The following is an 18108-nucleotide window of genomic DNA, read 5'->3' as shown; positions in this document are numbered from 1 at the left end:
GGCAGGCAGGAGAGTTAGTTTTCAAAGGATCCCATGTGCTCATCTATAAAGAGGTGAGGCTTTCTTAGGGCAATATCTTTTATTGGATTAACTGAACAATGAAGAACTGTCTTGAATTCAAAACTTGTCTAACTATCCCAACCGTGCAGTTGGTTCAATAAAAGATATCATCCTAAGAAATCTTTGCCTCTCACAAGATTCCTGGACCATCACACCTAGAGCAGCATGCTTAACACTACTCTATGAAGTAAGACTGCCAAGACAAAGTGATCAGAAAGCACCCCCTTCCCCATTTTTATTTGTTACTGTGTCATAAAGATGGCCTAAGAACCTGGTCTTGAGAAGCACCACCCTTTGGGAACTAAGTTAAGAAACAGAGGAAACAAGAAAACACTGAAAGAAACAGATAAGCCATTGGAGTGAGCAAACAGTGTGAACACTTACTCCATGGGTATGCCTTTTTAAAAACCTTCCTCTCATCTTTCCAGGAATAAAATGGTAAAAAGTGTTTTTAATAAAATATATACTTATCATTTACCACATAGCTTTGATGTTACAATACTTTAACTCAGACTAACAAAAAACAACAGGCAATGAAGCAGGCAATTATACTAATCTTAGAGGGGGATTAAGGATAGAAGTCTTGCTGAATTAAATAGAATAAATCAGAGCCAGATTTAGAAATCATTGTGAATTAAGTGAAAAGACTAAGGTATTTGTCCAAAATACTTGCATGGTGTGTGCCTGGATAGGTCAACAAATTGTAATGATTATTAAACCACTCATCTAACATAATAATCTGACTTCATGAATTGTAATGACAAAGCAATATAGTAATTCCTTACGATCTGGCACAGAATGAGATTATTGATAAAAGTAGAAGCTCTACATTAAGCATACCAAAAAGTAACTAGACACAGCTAGCTCAGTGCATTTCAAGAGCATTTAAAAGCATCTTTACTCAAAATTTAAATGTTGTCCGTGGCATATTTTAATGATAGGATTAGCTGAGATGACTTAAGATCCCAGGTAGACTTACAGTCTTATAGTTCAGGTTTGGAAGTCTTTGGTCTAAGGACCCTAAAGAGGTCTGACTGTGGTTATTGAAAACAGCATCAGCCCCTGATATTTGATTACTTAGCAGACAAATTTAGAAATAATGCGAATGTGTGTTGGCTTGTTAAAAAAACATATGATAACAGTAACTGCTAACATCTTTACAGGATGATCAATATCCTTAACCAGGATCCTTTTTCATTCATCTCCCATGGGTGGACCTGAATGTTTGATTAAAACCATTTTGTTGGATTACCACATAATTAAGTACAGAAAGAAATTTGATACAATTGCTTTTGGCTGTACTTTTATAATTAGTATTTTGCTTTTAAGCTTATCCTCAGGCACTAGAGCTGGAACCCAGCTGTTGCAAAGTGGTATTGTTCCACTGCAATCAATGAGCTATGCCAATTTATACCACCTGTAGATCATTCTCTTTGTGCCTTATGACTAGTCAGACTTTGCAAACTGGAAGTTAGTTCATCTTACATGTTTTTTTCACTCTGAATTTGCTTCTCTGAACATATTTTGCAATCAGTAATACTAGTAGACTCTTTCCCTTAAAAAGGAACAGAATACAAATCAATTTAAACCAAAAATAGCTTAACATCTATTCCTTATTCATTTATCTCCAATGACCCAATTCAGTGCTCTGCATTTCTGAACAAGAGTAGCTGGCATTAGCAGTATAAGAAAGCCAGTATTTTTTCCCATTGCTTATGAAGCAAAAGTGCAGCATAAAAAAATATTTAAGGCTGAAGAAACAGATATCAAATGTAGGAGACAGATAAAAATCCTTTCAGAGTGTAAAATAATTGAGAAACACATAAATAAGCTAAATAGAACGATCTGTAATTCCAAAGACTTTTTGGGTTACAAAGCAAATAATATTGGTTCAAATTAAAATAAATTTATCTCATCCTAGCAGCCAGGGGATTGTGGCAGGTTAGTAAAACATCTTATTCCAGCCTCAAGCCAAAGGTCACCTCACCCTCCCCAGATGACTGAGCTATAAATGTGTACCCGGTCATGAGAATGAGGAGTCAAGGACAGCTAGACGTGATCTTACCCAAAATATCCCTCGTATGCTACTGGCTACAAAAACTGATGCGTCTTAATTATGCTAACTCTATGGACTCTAGGAGGTTCTATGACCCTTTTCCTTTCCTTACCTTTCCTTTCTGAAAGTAGCTAGCACACACTCCATTATGGCTGTTTCTACACCTTTTTCAGGGGAATCATTACTACATGGAGATCACATGCATACAGCTACCATTAGTCAGCTTCAAACACATTCATACACTCACAAATGATCATGACAATTCTTTATCTGACAGCTCCATTTTTAAGTCCCAGTGGGTGCATCTACAAGAGATGCTTACTGTGGAGTTTTCCAATTATGTCCGTAGTAAACCATCACCATCTACACAAGCAGTGCTATTAGGCCAGAATAAACTAATTAACTCTGCCATAAAATAGTACTGCCCAGCACAAGTAATATTTTATGGTGGAGTTATTTACTCCATGGTAATTCAGGTGTACACGGTGACTGGGGTTGGCTGGGGCACAAGAATGCTACAGTGCAGGACTGCCTGCTGGCTAGCCCCACACTGGAGCAACTTCATGCTCTACTTAGCCCATTTGTAGCTGAGAAGAAGCAGCTGCAAGTTAGCAGGCTGACCCCCAACATCCCCTGCCAGCCAGGGCTAGGCTGCACCTAGTTCAACATGCTGCAGTCCCAGGTGCATGTGTAAACACTGTGCCCAGGAACAATAAACTCTGGTGCAAACTTCACCTGATTCTATTGCAGCACATTAATATTCATGAGTAGACACACCCAGCAAGAAGGAAAAAAAAAAGATGTAATATTAATTTTAGATATTGGAACTCATTGCTAAAATACTGATAACCTTATAAGCCCTAATTAAATTATTCTTATTGCTAGCCTGAGCAGTCCACATTGTCCTTCTCTTACAGATAGCAAACTGAGAATTATGAACAGAAGTGAATTGGAAAGATCAATTAGGAAATCTGTGGCTAAGCCATAATTAGAAAATGATCTTCAAAGTCTCAGTCTAGTAATGTAGACCATGAAACAGCGCAATAGAAAGGCATTGCAGAACTTTCCAAATGCTTCCCCTGGCAGCATTCCTATCCCCTGCCTTTTTTTTTTCGGCCTTTTATAGCCAACAGACTTTCCCCCTTGAGAGTTATGTTAGGAGCCCCTGTATTTTTATTTTAGATGGAAATGGTATAAGATTCCCAGACAATACTTTTATACACACACACAACTTGCACCTCATATTTACAGTCATGAATAACAACTAAAGAATTTCAGTGCACCCACCCCAAGACAGATTCAGTTGATACTCAGTAGCAAACTTTATAGTCAGAACAGCACATTTTTACAAATCATGGTCAATGATCACAACCCTTTATTCCTCTATATAAGTGTTTCAGTTTTACCTGAGTTGCGTGTTTTAGTTTTAACAGGAATAAGTGAGGGACTGTTGTATTGGCATAAAGAGTAGCCTGGTGTTTGAAGCATTCACCTGGCATATAGGTGATGTATATCCAAGTCTCTGGTTTCCAGGTTCAGGGGTGGTTCAGTCTGTCCGATCTGAAATTCTACCCTTGTTAAAAATGATAATTTTGTCTTCGACACATCACTATTTGCTGATATAAAACTGTATCATCTAAGAACTCCTTGGCTCTAGCAATTACAACAGCACAAAACTTCACTGACAGAGTGATTTTTTTTTCCAGAGGTGTCATATTAATGATCCAAACTAAAATGCTGTTTCTTAGCATATAACTAACTACTCTGAAAAATGAGAAATGGCCAGTAAAACAAGACAAGAACAGAATGCCTTAGCAACTAAATTTTTGCAGGGATTAGAGTAAGACTAGAAAGACATGTGCAATCTAGATTTCCACAAGAACATTTTAAAAAATCTCCCAGTAGGTCCTGATATGATGGATTTCAGATATGTTGGGGGTCAAGCATGACAAAATTTAGACACAAATAAGGCATCAAATAAACATGCTAATCCTTGGGGCCAGACAAACAGTTTGGAAACCATACTGTATTACAGGATTCTGCTAAATCCTGAAAGCTCACATTTAACGTAAGTTATAACAATGTAAAGGATGTCTGTCAGATCCTTAGTGCAGATGTGTTTATGTCATTTCACATTTGGGGCCTGATTTAGTTTCACTGAATTACATGACCAGAATTTAAACCTAAATTTCTGTGGTGTATTCAACCCTAAACTATAATGAGAACTCCACAAAATTAAATAAATGTACAAGGCTCCTTTAATGCAACACAGATGTTTGTGTATTAGGTGCTGTGAATCAAGCATGAGAGAGACTCAGTTGAGACAACTCAGGGCTTTGACACTTAGCACAAGTTTTATTTATATTGTAATAAGCAGTACCATGTCATATTAAAAATTAGAACACTTTCTGAGCAGGCTGATAATGTTTGCTATACTCTTAGCTCACTCTGGAGAGGACTGAGGCCAGCTGTACCCCCTCAGCAATGATCCCAGCAGCTGGCACTCACATGTCCTCCCATGAGGATGTGCAAGCCCCACACCCAGAGCTTGTACTCTCTCGCCACATGCCAATACTGCCAGCCTGGGAACACCTTCTACTGGCATACTGGGGCAAGCTGGGTCTCTACCACTGATGGCAGGTGGGAGGAAGCACAGGGAGCCAAGACTGGGAGAGATTGCTGCTCCTGCATCTTGCTACTGGATCTCTCCTGTCAGTCTTAAACCAAGTCCAGTGGCAAAGGAGGGACTAGGACTCACAATCAGCTGATTGTGGTGCCATGGTGCAGTGCTGGCACTGTGACCATCAATGGACGCTTGGTAGAGCAGAGGACTCCCTGTCAGATGTCATAGGTGAGGGCCATACAACGTGCAGCAGTCCAATGACAGCTGAACATGTTACTTAATATGATCTGGAGATACACCTCCAGTGAAAAATCATAACTTTGCTAAAATATAATCAACTTGGCACGTGTTTTACTGCTTGAACTCCCAGACACTCAAGTTTTAAGTGCAGGTAACACATCCTAAGTTGCCCTAAATCTCACCTGTTTTTTGGCATCAAACTTATGTAAATTTATTAATCATATAATAGGCTTTTGTACATGGAATGAGTTAACAAGAACATTTCTGGGTGTCAAGTTTTATTGAACTGTAGTTTTAGTAGTCATACCAAATACAATAAAACTCATGCAGCTAAAACACATTTGACGTGACTGACACAGAAAAGAATGCCCATGCTTTGAAAGATGTTACAACATCATCAGAGTTTTCTAAATTTTGAGTTCTCTTCAAGCTATAAAATGAATACAATTCTTGTTTCCATAAAAGTTGTTAGAAACTTGGTTATAAGCCTGTTGATGTCTTTCAGAACATAAGGCACCCAGGAGATATTAAAGCAAAGGCATGATGGGATCTGATGAGAAATCCCAACAATCCCAAATGAGCATAACAAACGTGCAATTGCGGGACCCCACATTAGATCCCATCGTGCCTTATGGCTTGGGCAGAGGGAGCCGGATCCTGTTCCCAGGCTCCCTTTGCACAGGCTTGGCTCCCAGGCAAAGGAGTGCACCATGCACTCCCATGGCTGGGAATCCCAGTCAGATGATTGGACCTCCCAGACAGGGAAGCGCAACATGCTACCTTGGCTGGGAGCTAAGATCATCTGACCATGGCTCCTAGCTGCAGAAAAATAAAGCTGCCCATCTGAACTGGAGCACATAGTGCACTCTTCTCCCCCCTGCCTCTGGCTGCAGCTCCAATCATCTGACCAGAATTCTCAGTTGAAGGAGTGCAGGGCGTGCTTCCCCACCTGGGAGTCAAGTGTGGTGGGCCTGCCTATCTTTGCCTGGTTCCTCGGGCTTAGAGAATTGCCAAAGTGATTGGTGGGGCAAACCTACTAATCTGAGACGAGCAGGGGAGGAACCTTGGGAGAAGTCCACCCCACCCCACGTTGGGGCAAGGAATGGACCTAATTGAAGACTGTGCTCCAACTTCCCCTACTTGGCCAGTCTTCAATCTTGGGGCAGAGCCCCAAAAGTGTATATAAGGAGCTGCTTGCACAGCATGCGGGGGAGACAATGAGGGATGGAGAAGAAAGAAGAAGCTGGGGCTGACGAAGAGCTAGGAAAGAACTACCCGAGGGGCACTTCAAGTTGCCCTGAAGGGCTCAAAGACTCTACCATCGGATGGGAGTGGCAGGCAGCCGTGTCCCCAACCCCTTGCTGTGAGAGAGCACAGCAAGGCGGTGCAGGCATCACTGCACAGAGGGTTCAAGAGGGACCTTGGGAGCCACTCGAGGCAGCTCGGGTGCCCAACCCCTGCACAAGGCTGGACGGTACAGGCATCGCTGCACGAAGGATCCAAGAGGGAACAGGACCTTGGGAGCTGCTCAAGGCAGCTTGGGTCTCCAACCCTGGCACAAGGCCAGAACCAGTGCAGATGCTGCTTCAAGGTGAGTCATTGTCGGGTCGAGGGCCCTTAGAGGGGGCAGAAGGCAGTTTGTGCCCCATTCCCCACTGCCGGGTGTGGGGGCCCAGGTCCCACAGCGTGGCAGGCCTGTACTTCAGCCCCAGCCCTGGGCACGCACGAGGTGGCCCAGGACTGCAACCTGCTAAAAAGGATGAGCCACTGGGGTGTGTGAACAAGCCATGCACCCCATGCGGGGACTGAAACAGAGCACCCACTACAGGAGCCACTTGCCTAGCTGAGGATGAAACACCAGAAACCCTTGCTGGACCCCTACTTGCTGGGAAGTGTGAGTTCTCAGGCAAGGGGCTTCCCACTGGGGAGGAACACAGTGCATAGCCCCATCAGAGGGGGTTTAGGTTAGAGAGAGAGAGAGAGAGAGAGAGAGAGAGAGAGAGAGAGAGACTTCTCTAGAGAAGGAGGATATTTGGGATTACCATGTCTTATGTTTTGGAGTGTTTATTATTTGCTGCATTTTATATTTTGGAGTGTTTATTACTTGCTTGCTGCATCTTATATTTGGGAGTATTTATTAATTGCTTGTGTTTTCTATTCTGGAGAGTTTATTAACTGTTTATTTGTGCTTTACATTTTATGGGTGCTTACCCATCAATTGCTGGGACATACTTACCGTCTGAGGACTCGTGAGTGAGGTTTCTCTTGTGGGTCTTGGGGACAATGAGGGATGGAGAAGAAAGAAAGAGCTAGGACCATGCTTACCTGTTCAGTTATTTGTTGACTTGAAATATATTATATGTAGAGATTTATATTTATCACCTATCCAATTTGTTCTATCCCCTCCCATTTTGTTCTGCATCTCAATAAACCATGTATGTAGTTAAGATATTGTGTCCTCGTCTTCCTCTGCAGAGACACCAGAGAAGGGGAAGCTGCAAGCAAGCTGCAGTTTCCATCTCCAGCATGTACACCCTGCTGAACGTCCCCTTCTATTGGAAAGGGGAGGTACACATTCCAGTATACCCGGGTTATACAAGCTTGCTACTTGGTGGTGCAGGGGAAACCCAGGATTGGCTCCCCTTTCAATGGCAGTATGGTATAATGGGATCCAATGTGGTGTTCCACAAATGCATGTCCTACTGTACACATGCAGTCCCTGCCATGAACATTCACTGCGCTGCCTGGGAGTTTCTATCACCTGAATGATTAACCAGTTCATCATATCTTAAATGTAATTTCCATCAGGGGACTTAAAAGAATGAAATTACAAATTACAACATATCAGCCCTAAATTAAATTGCTTTAGCTGCTTATTGCTCAGTACAAACAAGAAAGTAGATTTGGGACTTTCTACGAATATGAATTTCAGTTTGCTGAAAAAAAACAATATAAATAATAGCTACATTATCTTGAACATGTCAACAGAAACAAAACAAAATCTCCCTCTTTCTTACCAATATTTTTAATCTTATTGTTCAGAACAATAAAGCTGGGTTTGCCACGGCATATTACTTTTTTTTTTTCATGGCAACTGTGTTTTATTTGAAAGAATTGAAATATTTAAAAATACATATTAGTTACAGCTTATCTCCTCCTCTCACATATTCTGTTGTCGCAGATGTTTCAGTCTTTTGTTGTCTTGATGTTTTATTGTGAGAGAAAGAGAAAAAGAAAGAGAAAGAGAAAAAGCAAGCAAGTCAGCAAGCAAGCAAGAAAGGTGACTCTTGGTGATAGCCACCCGGGCAGAAATTTTCTCTTAGACCAATTACTTCTAAAATCTGCCAACTTCAGTATTCACCCTTGCCTTAGCAGGTCCAACATTCCATCATGCTACCCATGTATTTCTCTCCCTTAACTAGCTGGAGTGCAGTCAGCCAGGTAAACATGCCATGGTAATTGTTCGCTGTATCAGTGGCTTGCTTTTCAGTAGTCTATATAGTGCAATACTATGTATGTATTTATTTATTTATTTTGCTTCCTCTCCTAGTACCAAAGTAACCTATATGAAAAGGTGCAAGTTACTAATACTGGCACTGTATGGCTAAATCACTGTACAACAAACACAGGTCCATCATTCATAAAGGCAATACTGCTTTTGGTCCAAAGTTGTCATATGACAGATGTGTTTACAATACTCCTAACTAGGACTGTGCAAAACAGCACTGTTTCATTTCAACTTCTGTTTTGATGGGACAGTGTTTCATGTTCAGTTTCATTTAGAAAACACGTGTTCCGTTTTGTTTCATCAAAATTGTTTCACTGTTCCGACGCTATTCTGACATTTTGCCCATAGTCTATAATGGGAAAGCACACAACTGCCTATAACTTTTGTCATTTCTTGCCTGATTCAGATGAAACCTGCAGGATGGTAGCCCCTACTTAGGGTATGAGGTCTGCCAAGTTTCAAGGAGATAGGTGCAGGGGTCTCTGGGAAACTGTACCTCAAAGTTTTGAAAGCAAAACTCATGTCATATTAAGGTACAGTGGGGTGAAAAGTGCAGGCGTGCTAGCCCCTACTGAGGCTACGAAGCCTGCCAAGTTTCAAGGAGATAGGTGGAGGACTTCTGGGAAACTGAACCTCAGGCTGCTGACAAGCAAAATTAATGACAGGGGTTACTGTGTGTGTGTGTTAAGGTGCAGTGCAGTGAAAACTGCAGGGATGGTAGCCCCTGCTGAGGCCATGAAGCCTGCCAGGTTTCAAGGACATAGGTGCAGGGCTTTCTGGGAAAGTATACCTGAAACTGTTCAGAGCAAAACTTGTGTCACTCGTTAAGTGTGAAGGCACAGAGAAAGCTCAGTTCAAACAATGCTTTTTATAATGTTTTTCCGTCCCTTCCCCAGAGCACTGGTATTGGAAGGGACCTCAGGGAAGGATCACAGTTACTGGCCAGCTACACAGTCAATATCAGAGGAGTCCTTCCCCCATCTTCCCCCTCCCTCTTCTTACTTTCTCTTTAGCTGCAAGCAAACCCAGCTTCAAAACTCAAAGTGTTTCAAAACATTTCGGCTGCCCTTGTTTCATTTTGAGGCTGTTTTGAAGGCTTTCGTTTCATTTCAATTTTGCTATTTTGAGCGCGAAACAAGTTGAAACAGTGTCAAAATGAAACAGCAGCCAATATTTCACACAGCCCTACTCCTAATATCTTGCTAATTTTGCCTTTTTACCATAACTTGGTAAGATACGGACATTGGCAAGATAACAAATATAGACTCTTCAAACAAATAAACAAAAGCAGAGATGCAGAAATCTAGAGCCTATTGTCAGCTTGCTTAACACTGCAGACTGGCATGCATATACAAACATCACTGTAGGAACTTCTATTGTGAACCACACATATTGTTATTTAGGTACCTAAATGGGAGCTTTTGGCTTCTGAGCTCTTTTGAAAATCTGGTCATTGTGGCCATACATTATACTTATTAAATAAGGTATCAGAGAAGTAAGTCTGTCTTACTGTTCTGGCTCTATGCTTTCCACAGCTACAAAACTAACAATATATATCATTTCTCCTGTAAAATATAGAGTACAAAATATATATGTATTCTGGATTATAACAATGATACCATAGTGTTTATTAACCATTTTAAATGAGATTTTTGTCCTCTTATATCTGCAAACCAGGGACTTATTACCATCAGGCCCAAGTCTCCTCCAGGGTTCAAATTACACTTTGACTCTTGGAGGGGGTCTGCAGTGGTGGCAGCCAGAAGGAGCTGCCACCACCACTTGGGCTGCTTAGAAAGGCATGGGCCAGGCCAGGGGCTGACCAGGCTGTGGGGGAGTTCTCATCTCTTATAGGTTCAGCCCCCCTGCCTCCCAGCTCCCCCATAATTTGAACCCTGGTCTCCTCTAAGGAGAACTATAGATCAAGCATCATGATTACAGTTTCTCTGGACAAGTAATAGTCACCAAACTATCTTGCTCAAATGAAGTTGAATAGAGTGGTGCAGGATGGCTGATCAGCACCATATATTCAACTGGAGGTGATGTGAATTGCTCTAACTCCATTCAAGTTAAATGTCAAAACTGAAAAAATATTTCCATCAACAGACACGCCCAGCATATATTACACTTGAGAAGTGATTAATGTCTTAAGTAATTACCTGGCCATGGGTTCATACAAAATATATGTAATTGTGTGGCTGGTTCCTAATACACCATTAAATGAACATGGGACCAGACTAAGTGACCTTGGTAGATTGCAAAGTGAAAATAGCTATGTTGCAGCTTTGAGGGGCAAAACCAATATATCTGCTTCAGCAAGGACAGTAAGTAGTAAGAGACATTTCTGTTCCAGAACTGTGATACTCACTCAGTAACAAATTCTCTCATGATATAATGTCTGTTTGGAGCTCCTAGACCTCCAGAGAGAGGGGACAAACCAGGTAGCTATTTTCACTTTGCAATCTACCAATCAGAATACAAGAGTGGCAATGATCAGAGCAGGTGGCTACAACTACTCTTTGCTACACTCCCTTTGCTACATCCCCTTTTTCATGCATTGACATTTTTATTGCTTATCTAATAAAGATGCAGCCTCTCTGGCATACTTTATCCCTACCTTGGAAGGAGATCTTTTTTGGAAGTCTTTCTCTGGGCAATGGAAAGACTGACACACATTTAACTATAGACATTAAGCAAAATATTATAATTTATTTTACTGCAAGGATTGCCTTCCTAATATCCAATTAGAAGGTGACTACACTCTTTCCTAATAAGGCCTCTATATCTATCTCTAGCCATTTTGATTAAAATGTAAAACAAATTTTACCTAACTAACAAACTGAGTGGCACAATTTAATGTAACGTAAATCATGGCATTACCTTTCTCAAGTTGGGATTCAGCTAATAGTACTAATAAATTTGTTGTTATGTTCTCAGTAATGCAAATTTACCAGTACCATTAAGACATTTTCATTGGAAATAGTAGATAACGTGTTTATATTTGTGTGATTACACAGACTGTAAACAAATGTCACATTTATCCCAAGATAAACCATTTTTTTCCCCAGGACAAAGTGCAATCATACAGACATTCAGATCTGTTGTCCCAGTATAAATCCTAAAAAAAAAGTTTCCTGAGTTAAACAGACTTTGGGTGTGCCTATACACAAGCCAGGAGGCTGCTCCAACACACTGTAATTACAGTGCATCAGAGCAGATTTGATTAATCAAGTCTGCTAGAGCATGCTAATTACTGCACTCCAATCAGCCTCTGCGTGTCATGTATCAGTGTCCCCGTGCTTCAGAATGGCAACAGGAATGCTTTAACTAAAGCTTATTAGACAAGCTTTAGATAAAGTGCCCCTGCTGCCATTTTAAAGTGTGGAAATGCTGATACACAAGACTCTCTAGGCATTTTAACTACAATAGCTCTCGGAGCATGGCTGCACCTTAGCGTAATGCAAGCTGAGTGGTATGGATCAGAGGTAATCCTGCCCTGGAGTGATGCAACTTTGAGCCACATAATGAGTGCTTCAAACCGGTTTCAGGTGTTAATGTGCAAACAATCCAGGGGTTGAGAGCTCCAGGAGCCATACAAAGTTACCATCTAACAAGGCCCTTACATATATAAAAGTGCTGTTTTTTGCAGTACAGAATACAAAGACACTGAAAAGCAATCAATTCAGATTCAACAATATATCATATGATAAGTAAAAACTTGAGCAGCTTTTAATTTATTTTATTTGGCTTGAATTGACCTGATGCTGAATTCCCAGAACCAAAAGACCAGGACTACACACTAAGAACTCTGAGTTGTAGAAGCATCACAGAAGCGTAGTAGTATATAATACTACATATAGCTTCAGCCAACCACCATAACTTCTCCACTTTGTCATAACTTTGTCAATAGAAAAAACATATTGATCAATAATGTAAATGAGCTGTCAAAATGTTCTAGCAGCTGTTGTTGGAATTTTATAAATTAAATCACTTAAGCAAAACTCTGCCCTTATTTAAAACTTACGGTTGCTCTACTGACTTCAGTGAGGTGCATATGGTCAAAAGTCAGGATATTATTTGGCCCTTTTGCCTACAACCTCTGTTTCAGGATATAAGCAAAGTGGAGGGAGGTAAAAGGGAGCCCATATCAGAAATATGCATAAACTCTAGTTTGTTTTATAAACAAATTATTATAACCTTAGCTACATGATATTAAATAGTGAAAATGTTGACTGTTATGATTTGTAATGATATGTATAATATCAATATAAATTTTGTTTATAGCTATTTAATTAGTTACAGTAGTAAATTATCAATGCCATCAACTAAGGTTTACTAATTATATTGAGTATACTGATATATTATGTCGTATAATGTCAATAATGATTCTTGATATGGCATCTCTTGGCCAAGTTGATAATTAATCTATTACAAAAATGTTCTCTGTTTATGCTTTCATCATTGTCAATCACTGAAGCAGAAATGCAGATTTATATGGTGTAGGAAAGCAGGAAATTTCCCAGCTCACTTCAGGAAAAAAAAAGAAAAAAAAAAGAGCTGATGAAAATCCCTTTAGTATTCTGTTCCATTAGCTTTCCTTAACATGGTGTATAACCTTGGAAATCAAGCAGGCCATGGCTCTTGTGTAAAGGCAGCAAGGTTGTGTCTGAAGGGATGTGGCCCTCACTGTACATTATGATTAACCTCAGGACTTGAACACTTGACTTACAAAATTGTTAACTAAAAGAGAGTAAAATATGTGCTTTAAACTTTTACAATATACTGCTTTAGCAGCAAAAAACTAGTTATTCAATAAGAAGCTGTATGACACAAGACAGAAAAGCAGGTTAAGCTAATATTTTTTTTTTAAAAGCTATAATAAGAAAATTTGAATCAATACATTCTATAAAACCATTAGTGGGACAATGACAACTTGCTATTTAATTACACTTTTAATCTTCACGTTCTTAGCAATGTAAGAGGAAGCAGGACTTTGGAATATACTGCATAAAATATAGACTAATCTGTGCTAAAACAACTTTTGTCCTCAGAATGATTCTCAGGATATTTTAGAATTGGAGCGAAGGGTGAAAGATGTAGAATCTCAATTTAGGGTTGCTGCAGGGGGAACAGTACATTAGAACATTGCCTCCTGGACTAGTACTAGTGCTGTAACGAATATCTGTCACTGACAGCTCACTGGGTTACAATTAATTCTGAGTCATCAGTCATGTCTTCTCCTGCAAGCGCACAGAAAGTAGCAACAGCAGCAGGATTGCCCTTTGAGGATAAGCTCTTTTACATGCTATGATTCTAGAAAGCAGCCATACATCTATTAACACAATGGACACCATAGCTGTCATTTTAGATAAATGGATCCACGTGGAAAAGTTGAAAGTGGACATTGTCAAAGATAAAATAGTTAACTTAGTACACCATGTGAAATATGTGCTTTCAACAACATTTTTAACCAGAAATTAATGTATTGGTTTCCCCCATCTATTGCATATACTGTAGGTTAGTTAAAACACCTGGTGACTCTGCTGCATCTCTTTTGGCCGGAAAGGTCTGACACCAAACACTGCTGCAGAAAGTACACATTCAGTAATTCTACAAGATGCAACGTTTTTTTTTTCAGTAATATCTTTTACTTGGACTGGCTGCATAGCTGGGAGAGATGTTAGACAAGCTTTCAGGCTCAAAGTGCCCTTCCTCAAGTATTAATAATTTTGTACAAGGAGACGCCCTTGTATGTTGCTTAGTGACTTCCAGGGTGTTCAAAGTACTGTAATAGGCTTCAGCATTTTAGAATTTTACTTTTCTTGTGCTTAAATAGAAGAAATACACGTGGGTTTCTCATAGTTCATCAGGGTCTAACACATAAAGCCAGAAGTACTGGATACAAATCTATCCCTTATGTTTATATATACCACAGACACACAAATATCCATATCTTGCAAAAATAAATCCACGGGGAGGTTTAAGACTCTCAGCAGCTGAATGACTGTTTTAATTCCAAATAGGTCCTTCACTCTAGTACTATTAGAAAGTAAAAGAGTCTCATGGTTGGTTCAAGAAGTTCATGTGGGAAATGAAAAACTTGAAGTGAGCAATAACTTGTTAAGCCCTTTCTGAGGAGAGTTTTCTTAGAAGTTGTAAAAGATGCTTTTGCTTGTTAAAAGGCAAAAATGATGGAGGCTCATTTAGTAACAGAGCAGGAAAAAGCCTTCTATTCCTTCCCACCCCTTATGGCACCCATACATGCTCAAAGCACACAGGTACTACTAGTGTGGCAAAGCAGCAAAACCTATTTATATGTCTTTTCTTTCAAGCAAAAACAAGATAAAAATTGCAAGCAAATAATCAAAAAAGCTTTGGTGTTCATAAATATCACCACATTTTGACCGCCTTTTACTCATCTACAGAGACTATGTGATAGATCACCACGGATCCTGGTTTTTTCTAATTAAAAAAAAAACATTAATTTTCAAATTAAAAATGTAACCCTAAATCCACATTTTTCTGTGATTAAAATGAAACATCCTTATCTAGCTACCTATTTACCTATCTATCTATCTATTGGTGTTTCATTTTAATCACAGAAAATGTGGAATTGGGGTTACTTTTTTTTTTTTTATCTGAAAATTAGGGGGGGTGGGTATCAGAGAAAACCAGGATTCCTGATCTTCAGGCTCAGAATGAAAACCCCTGTGGGTGACTGGAGATTCACCCGACAGGAAGGGCAGGGTTTAGGAGGCACATAAAGCTACTGCTTGAGACCAAGTAGTCAGTCTGTTCATCCCTGCAGGTGGCAGGGAGAAGAGTTCTTGAACAGGATGGCTGCAGAGTGGCTGGCTGATACCTGAGCTGCCCTAGGAAGTCCAGGTAAGGAGCCTTCTAGCTTGCAGGGAAGAATGATCCAGTAGCGGAAGGGAGTTTTGATGGATAGCCAGTGGGCTTGTATTTGGTTTAAGGTTTAAGCTGGCAGACTGGGAGTGGCTATAAGGGGTGATGTTGAGGCTACGGAGGGTCCCAGAGCACATATGAAGGCTTGAGCCTGCCAGGGGCAATGGCACAAGCCACAGTGGTACCCAGGGGACATGAGGGTGCTTTGGGCCCTATCAGCTCTGGGCTCAAGACACAGGCAGGTCAAAGCCAAGAGGATTAAAGCCTGCAAGGGAGGCAGCCTGAAGGTGAGAAGGCTAAGGGAAAGAGCCCAAATGGGAATGAAACCGGGGCCAGGTACCTAAAGCCTGAAAGGGGTAAAACAAGGCCTTAAACTCCTAACCCAAAGCCTGGTAGAGTGAGCCTAGATTAAAGAGCCCAACTAAAGAAAAGAGGAAGACTGCAGAAAGGTCAAGGCCTCAACAAGGGTATGGAGGCCTAAGGAGGTCTGATAGGTGTGTTTACTGGTAACAATTGTGAGTCATGGACATGGCAGAAGGGGCAGAAGGAGGCCACAAACAGTCCTTAAGGCAACTGATGTCCTGGGGGTATGGACAGCCCAGGGCAGACAGTTTAGTGTTTGAGGGGCAGGACTTGGACCACCAGGGTCAGAAAGAGGCCTGGTGGTTGAAAGACAGATGAGGGCGTTCTCTGGGATCTCAGGGCAGCCTCAAATTTTACAAATCATCTAATTAGATCAAGACATGGCAGGAGAGAGAAAAGGAAGAATACTCAGGGAGCTAGGGTGGGGCAGGAGTTGCGTGAGCACCAAAGGGCATCATGGCCACCCCTGGAGAGCCCAGCCCATTACACATGCATACATATGTACATGTGTACATATATACATACGTGTGTATATATATGCATGTGCGCGCATGTGTGCATTCAATAAATACACTCTTGCTATACAGACAGACATGGAAACAAAATCACCCCCGAATGTGTCACTTGTAGTTTTGTGCAATAACATATTTTAAATAAATATGTATGAACATTAAAATCAAGGTGCAACTAAGAAAGAACATCTTACACATCTGCACAAAGCAGTACCATTGTACCTTATGTCAGAAATAGAGAGGAATATTCATGACTGCATGCGATTGTCCTTACGAGAGAATATGGGGAGCAAGCCATTCACAGAAATAAACACTTTTCAATCCACTGGTATATATGCACTGTAGTTTCAGAATGCTCAGTATTTGTTTTATACAAGATTATTTGATTTAAGGAAGAGTGGAGAAAGCTCCTTTCTGAGTTAAATTTCAACCTGTGTAGGATTGTTAAAACTGATTAAAAGTATTTAGAAGCAAATTGCACTGAGCTGGCTTCTATATTTTGAAGTTAAATATTTCTCATATCAGAAAGAATGCTGATGTACTATACAGTGTATCCTGACAGATGGAAGAAAATAAATTATGGTACTTTTGGATTTAAGGCGTTATCTCTCTATGGAATGCATCACAGAACTTAATGTCTGTAGAAGCCATCTTATCTCAGGCTTCCCAGGTTGACAAAGCACACAGAGAATTCAGCTCAAACTCCTGGTTTGATCTTTAACTTTGACAGACTGCAGATATGAAAATCTTAACGATTTTCCACAGAGATTGTAAGTAAGGTGATAACCGATCAAACATGGCAGATAACCACGCCTACTTTAGAGGGTTGTTCAAAAAGAAAACTTCTGCTATTTACCACATAAGCTATAAGCACAAAAGTTTGTTTTGTTTTTTCAACCCTGGAAGAAATTTTGAAAGGTTTTCTTCATAGTAGCATTTATGTGATGTATTCACCTTTACTTCTAAAATACAAAACTCTGTAAAACTGATGAACTAACCTCATATCTGACTTAAGTCAGCAGAATTCTATTGACTTTAGTAGTATAAAGCTTGTTTTACACTAAGGTGAGGTTAGCATTTTTAGGGAAGATAAACATAACAAAGGAACTCACACAGAAAATCAGGGCTTGACCAAAAGCTTACTGAAGTCAACAGAAAATCTCTAGTTGACTTTAGTGAGTTTAAGATCAGTTTCTTACTCACCATTACCACTAACATCAAAGCCAGTAACCATTCAGATTCTTCTGGCCAAGAGCTACCACACAACTTTCTCTGTGATTATAGACCTGCCTTAACAATGACACAATCATTTGTATTCAGATGCAAGTGGCCCCATTCTTCCTGAGCAAGTATTGCTTTGCAGGCTTTTCTCGCAGCCAGAAATGAAGGCCTCATATGGACATAAAATTTTTGCTGGGAGAGTTGTTGATCTCCTAGGAGAAACCATAAATGTACAGATATACAGGCTTTTCTCTTACAGTAAAAATGGCCACTCTAAGAGAAAAAGAATCTGCGAACAACCAAGGTTAAATCACTCCCAGAATAATTTCTTATGGGAGAGTGAATGTCTGTACAGGCTGTAAAGCTACATACAGAAATGTAGTTTCCCCTGGGAGAATCTTGGGAGAAAACACACGTGCTCAGATGTTCATGATTTTTCTCCCAGAGCAAGCATGGCCACTGTCAGAGAAAAATAACTTGGGAGCAACTTAAGTGAAATAGCTCCTGTGAGAATATCTCTTTGGACACCAAATATCTGTATGGGTACCTATTTGCAGAGTGATCCTCCAGAATCCCAGGAAAGCTTTGCTTCCTTGCTTTTCACCCACCCCCTGGCCCC

At 40.4% G+C, this 18108-nt stretch overlaps 1 protein-coding gene across 4 annotated transcripts in view; it reads right to left on the bottom strand.

Moving 5' to 3' along the window:
* Positions 1-18108, bottom strand: part of PCDH9 (protocadherin 9) — a 975348-nt gene that overhangs the window by 366989 nt on the left and 590251 nt on the right. The window lies entirely within an intron of this gene.

The sequence above is a fragment of the Crocodylus porosus genome, unplaced genomic scaffold (assembly GCF_001723895.1).
Source record: "Crocodylus porosus isolate Cpor-Errol unplaced genomic scaffold, CroPor_comp1, whole genome shotgun sequence".
Taxonomy (NCBI): Eukaryota; Metazoa; Chordata; order Crocodylia; family Crocodylidae; genus Crocodylus; species Crocodylus porosus.
This window is presented reverse-complemented; position numbering and strand designations above follow the sequence as displayed.